This window comes from Scomber japonicus, chromosome 12, assembly GCF_027409825.1.
Source record: "Scomber japonicus isolate fScoJap1 chromosome 12, fScoJap1.pri, whole genome shotgun sequence".
NCBI lineage: Eukaryota > Metazoa > Chordata > Actinopteri > Scombriformes > Scombridae > Scomber > Scomber japonicus.
This window is the reverse complement of record NC_070589.1, coordinates 14,058,933-14,065,248: the sequence shown is the minus strand read 5'-3', so window position 1 is coordinate 14,065,248 and position 6,316 is coordinate 14,058,933.

Here is a 6,316-nt window from a genome sequence, read left to right as displayed (position 1 = left end):
GGGGGCAACTCCACTTGTCAAAAAGTTTATGAGAAAATGACCCGACTTCTCACTTGATTTATTACCTCAGTAAACATTTTCCTAATTATCTATAGTTTCAATCGCTAGTTTCAAGTCTTCTTCAATGCTGAATGATGTTAATTTTTAAATTATGGCCTCATTGAATTTACATTTGAAGATAGAGCAGGATATGCTTTAGGGCGTGGCTACGTTATGATGAACAATTTGCTGCCATGGTGACAACGTAACGTTAACATGGCGTAACAAATTCACAGAGTTTAGGCATATTTCAGTTTATGACAGTAACGTGAATCCTTGTTCAGCGCTTGGTTGTATTAAGACCTTATAAGGAGTCTGATGTTCAGTTTTTCCTCTAAGTGTATTTTGTTATTGTCGCCTTTTACCCTGTATTTGCTAGAGAAAATTAACATTAGCATTATCGTAGAGACTGTAAATGCAACATGCTCGCTGTTAGCAGTTAGTGTTAGTATCAGCTACACCCTCTCGTCTAAATATGGTCACTCCTCATCACTTCTGGCTCCAAAAACCCAAGATGATTACAGTGAAAATGCCAAACTCGAGGCTTCAAAACGTGAGTCTATAAAGCAATTGTACAATTATTATTTTTACACACTGTGCTAAAAACACATAATGATTGTGAGTTGATTATTTGTCACTTTTACCAGCATATGTGTGCTGCAGGAAGTTAGCAATAAGGATTCAGACACTGTTGTTGGTTTTGTGTCCAGTGGGTCTGCTTGTGGAAGTCTGTATAACTGCATTTGAAATGGTAATGAATGTGAATGAAGTTCATGTAGTGATTGAGCTCATGTTTTGGTTAGTCCTCAGTATTACGTGCTGAGGCAGTAAGTGCTTGATGATGATTTATTCTGCAAAAATGTTAAACACTTGCTGATACTTTTGATTGTATGTCAGCTATTTTTGGTTTTTGGACTTCACCATCAGCTCTGGGAAATTGTCACAGGTATTAATAACTATTTTTTGACTATTTTTGACTCAGTCTAAGTGATTAATTGAATAGAGATTAATTGTCAATGAACACAAATGAAAACAATAATCAATTCCAGCCTTTTTAGGAACCAAAGTAAGTGTGTGTGTGTGTGTGTGGGGGGGGGGGGGTGGTGTATAAAGCTGGCTGTTTATTTATGGTTTACGAACGTTTATAAAATCTACACACATGGTACAAAAATACACATTTGCACTCGGACACACACATGCACAGTTGCACACACACTCTTAAGTGTGTGACACAGTCGACCATTACCAGTGACCTCAGCTCTGCTACCAGGACCTGTGTTTAAGCTTGTCCCTTTTCTCTCTGGGAATGAGGTTCTTGCCTCCTCACAAATGCTTCTGAGGGAGTTGTGTTTTGTGTGTAGCTTAATTGAAGGAGGTGTGTGTGTGTGTGTGTGTGTGTGTGTGTGTGTGTGTGTGTGTGTGTGTGTGTGTGTAACCTACAGATTCTTAAAATTAGCACTGTGGTAAAATGTGTGTTTTTTTTTAACAACACTTCAGCAGGAGTGAGGCTTGGTATGCATCTGATTTTCACACTGGTGCTGAATCTTCTCTCATTCCCATTTGTCTATGCAACAATGTCATATTTTTAAGGTAAATTGAGCTCTTCCTGAAAGTACTTTACTATAGATGTTTTAACAGAACTTGAGCACAAACACTCCATGCAGCCCCAGATGGTTGCAGTCATTGCAGTTGTAATTGACAAGTGCATTGGCTCATTCAACCATCTTGGCAACTTGTAATGTCTGTTTCTCTCAGCAGTTCAGTGGGATCAGTCACGTCTGCTGAACAACATATTTTTCATGTTAAAACTGATGACAGAAAGGAAAATATTGAAGAACATTGCTGCTGTTTACTGGTAACATTTCTCTAAATCATTTGTAAGACTTAAAGATTTGTAAAAGTAAAACTATATAAAGTTTTTAGCGACAGTTTAATCTCAACTCAGTGTTTATGTAACTGTTATGTAGTTGTTGTTTGAAAGCTATCTGGTTAGCATTTCATTTTCCACATATTACTGTAACCTGATTTCTAAACAACAACAAATTGAATTAGATTTTACTGATATGCTGAAATACTTCTTAATAATCTTGTTAGTGAGGCCTACAAGTACAAACAATCCTGGAGATTGCAGATACTGCCCTGGAGCATGTTTAGATGGTCAAATTTATGGTCAAAGTGGCATTAGACTCTCCTCCCATTCATTGTCTATGGGAGCGTTTTGGCGAGGGTTTTTGGGCACTTGACCTTTGAGAGCTTCTAAAATCCAGACCGAATGAGTAATGAAAAAGTTGTTCAGCAGGGTGTGCTAAGTCAGCTATTTAAGTTTGAGGCCACCACGATGAACGCCCTCGGACAAGATAACGTTTGTAGGAGGCCAAAAATCATCTTCCTGTTGGATTTAGGTCAGGGTTATCGGCACATGATTTGTAGGTCTTGATAAGACAAATAATTAAGTTGTGGTTTGATCTTTCTACAACATTCTTATCAGGCGTAGTGGCCGTTTTAGTGTTTCTAAGTGGCGCTAGAGAGCTTGATGTTTTCTGTTTTTCCATTTTATCGAATTTTTCGCCAGACCTGATGTGTCTGCCAAATTTGGTGAGTTTTTGAGCAGATTTAAGGCTCAAAGAGTTGGTAGAATAATAATAAACGACACAAGAACAATAGGGTCCTTGCCTTTCGGCTCGGTCCCTAATTAATAATGAAATAATCACTTTGAGTAAGAAAAAATAATTTAAAAATTCCAGCTTTTTAAATGTGAATATTTTCTGGTTTCTTAGTCTAGTGTATAACTGTAAACTGAACATCTTTGCAAGCAATACAATTGAGGTTGCACCTTGGACTTTGTGAAAAGGAGATATTTTTCATGATATTCTGACATTTTATAGAACAAACAACTAATCGATTAACTCATAATTGGAACAATAGTTAGTTGCAGCAGTTAGTTGCTGTTTGTAAGACTTAATTTCCAGTCTTACCTCTAAACTGTTGAACTTTGAGTTTAATATTTGGGTTAACTATTATATGATTTATATGGATACTGTATATGGTGATATATCAATCAATTCAATATCAATTATGCACTAGACAGAATAAAGATAGAAATATAGATAAAACTGAGTTGACTAGCAGAAATATAGTTCCTTTAACATTACATTTAGCTGTTAAAGACATTCAGTTTATTTAACTTTTTTTATAATATCAGTTATTTAAGTCATTTTTTAAAGCCAAAAGCAAACCAGTCTCTGCTTCTTATCATTATGTTTTACATTATTGTTATTTTCGATACCAAATAACAACAAGAACAGCACAAATCAAGAAAATAATTTTTTTACTTTTAACCAATAATAAAAAATGGTCAATAGTTGTAGCAAAAATGCAACAATATGTGTAAAATGCAGGCAGCTGAAGGGTCTGATATCCTGAAAACCTTTAAACCGCAACAGCAATAACCTTTTTTCTTTACTGTTATCAGACCTGTAGCTCTGCTGTGAGGGTGTGTGAGTGTGTGTGGCCTTATCAAAGTGGCCCGCACCACATGTTCCTCTGAGTATTTATGTTAGCATGTGCGAGTAAACTGATAAGCAAACATGGAATGTGTCTGAGTATACATGTTTGTTGGGAGACTCTGGACAATCTATAATATGCATCTGTCTGCTATTGATCTAGAAACCAGCAGCAGTCCTTGTGTGTTGAGATTCCATGTTGAAGAAGACCTGATGAGACTTTAGTGAGAGTCTGATCCAGCGTCATGCAGAGAGGAAACATGAAACCTGTAACGTCGACAGGCCTCACTAATGTTCTCACTTTGTGCTGCCCTGCTGCTTTTACTTTGGACTTTGAGCGCATCAATAGCTCTCTGGCTGAGTGTGAGAGTGGAAGCTGTATTTACAGCTGCAGGAGCCTGATGAGCACTGAATTAGCTGTTTACTTTCTGAAGGGGAAACTGCACATTTGACAAAAGGCAGAACACACAGCCAAATACTTTACAGCCCGGGTTTTACTCACTAAGGCCTCGTTGAGAAGGTTAAACACTCCCTCAGACACAATAAATGCTGCAAAAGTCTCAGCTCCAGTCTTCTCAGATCGTCTTTTGGATGGCTTTAACACATATATTTCATTCAGCATTCCTAAAAATCACAGCCTTTGGACACAAAATGAGTCTTAGGTTTGACTTTTGTGCAAGAGTGTTTATGGGGAAGAGACACAAAGAATATTTTACAGACATTTTTCAAATTCACTTGGCTTTTATTCACATTTCTTATCTGTTGACATCTCAACTGCATCGTCTGTCCATACATTCGACTACTTTTTTGAATGGTCCTTTTCTCCTCATCCTGACTGATGGAAAGAGGAGGTAAGACCATCGCCATCACAAATAATAATAATAATAATAATAATAATAATAATAAAAGCAGCATTGAAGAAACAAGTTTTGATTTCTCTCTCCCTTCATCACCAGCATCTTTGTATTATATTTACCTGAATTTAACCATCATCACTTAAAAAACAAACATAGAACTAGCTTGTGATAAATAAACATCATCATCATCCGTAGTCAGAAACAGACTCCACACTCACAATAATATTAATAATAATGTAGAATACAAACTCAGAAGTAAAAAAAAAAGTGACTCAAGCCTTTTTTTTAGGAAACATAATATGATTGGTCTACAGTTTGTGTGTGTATGCATGTGTGTATGTGCGTGTGTGTGTATTAGTCATCTACATCCTATATCCTCTCCGCTGCTGCATTAGCAGTACTGTTCCTACGTCCTACTACAGCCAGTGAGAGTAGATCTCCTCTGGTCTGTTGGTTTGTGGTCATTAAGACAGCTGTGCGGAGAGCAGACAGATACTGTCTGGTACCAGTGAGCTACAGCGGAGTGCTACAACAGCAGGTGAGGCTCCTCTTACTGTCCTAGACTGCCAACAGCATGTTAGCACTACTTACACTGTGCTGGACCACGACCTGCAGCTCCAGCACACACATTCTTAAATATGTACCTCATGTAAGAAATACTTTGGTCGTGACTGTCATCAAAATATATTTAGTGTCCTGTGAGGAAATGCTTCTCAATACAACTTAACATGGCGAGCAGTTTGCTTCTTCATCAAAGCCCCTTTCAGACATGCAGACAAAGGATAGGTTCACAATTTTTCAAAGTCTTAAAACAACAGTCAGGTTTCCATATTAACACTGAAACATGTTTTTGCTGCTTTAAGGCCATTAAAATATCTCTTCTGAAAGAACTTGCAATGCGACGAATAGAGGCACAAAATCCATTGTCCATTTTTTGTGTAAAACACGAACATGAGACTGTGATAACTCGAATGGGGTCTTCCAAAGTTCTGCCTGGAAAGTGTTTCCATGCTTATATGAGGTGGAGGTAAAGTTGCACATAGAGGGAATTTTGCCTCTATGACCCAGTAACTTGGGAAGATATCCACTCGATTAGATAATAACAGCCCACTGAAGCCTCATACTAGCTTCAGATACATTTTCAAATGTGTTTTTATATAAAGGACTGTGGATTTTGTCGTAACTAATCACTTACATTGAAAGCACATTGGGATGTCACATTTTAATGCCCAGTATGAACAGAAAGAATGATTTCAACAAGCAAGTGTTTATCTGGGCACCTTACTATTGTTTTGAGATAGACTTCCAGTGAATGTTGTTTTCACATTAATGTGAAGGCTGCAGCAGCACAGGAAGGGATTAAATGGGAATCAGGTTCCCTTGATTAAGAGCAATGATACAAATGTATCACTTAATTTAATTAATTTCTTACACACACACAAAACAAAAAAATGTGTTTAAAAAACTCATCAAACCACCTGCCAATTTTTAGATGTTTGGGTGATTCATCTTTTGTCAGATCAGTCTGTAACAATGATGTTTTAACCCTTGTAGTGCAGTGGGAAAAAATTGTTAAAGGTAACGGTGATCATCAGTTGGCAGTTTTTCTCCCTAAAATTCATTCATACCAACTGCAGGGATGATTACTTTACATACAGAGTATGAACAAATGAGAGTCCCAACTTAATGTCTTGTCGTTCCATTGTTGTGCACTGTGGGACTGTGTATAAATTGAGCAGTAAACTTTATGAACGGAACTAATAAATTATGAAATTAACGAGTGCCCAGTTTCCCTCACATTGATGATGGTCATTAATTAAGACTTCAAAGCATAATACGTTTTATAAATCCATCACTTATGTAGCCTGTGAGAGAATCTTCCTTCACATTTTTACTCTTTAACTCACTGCTGTTTCC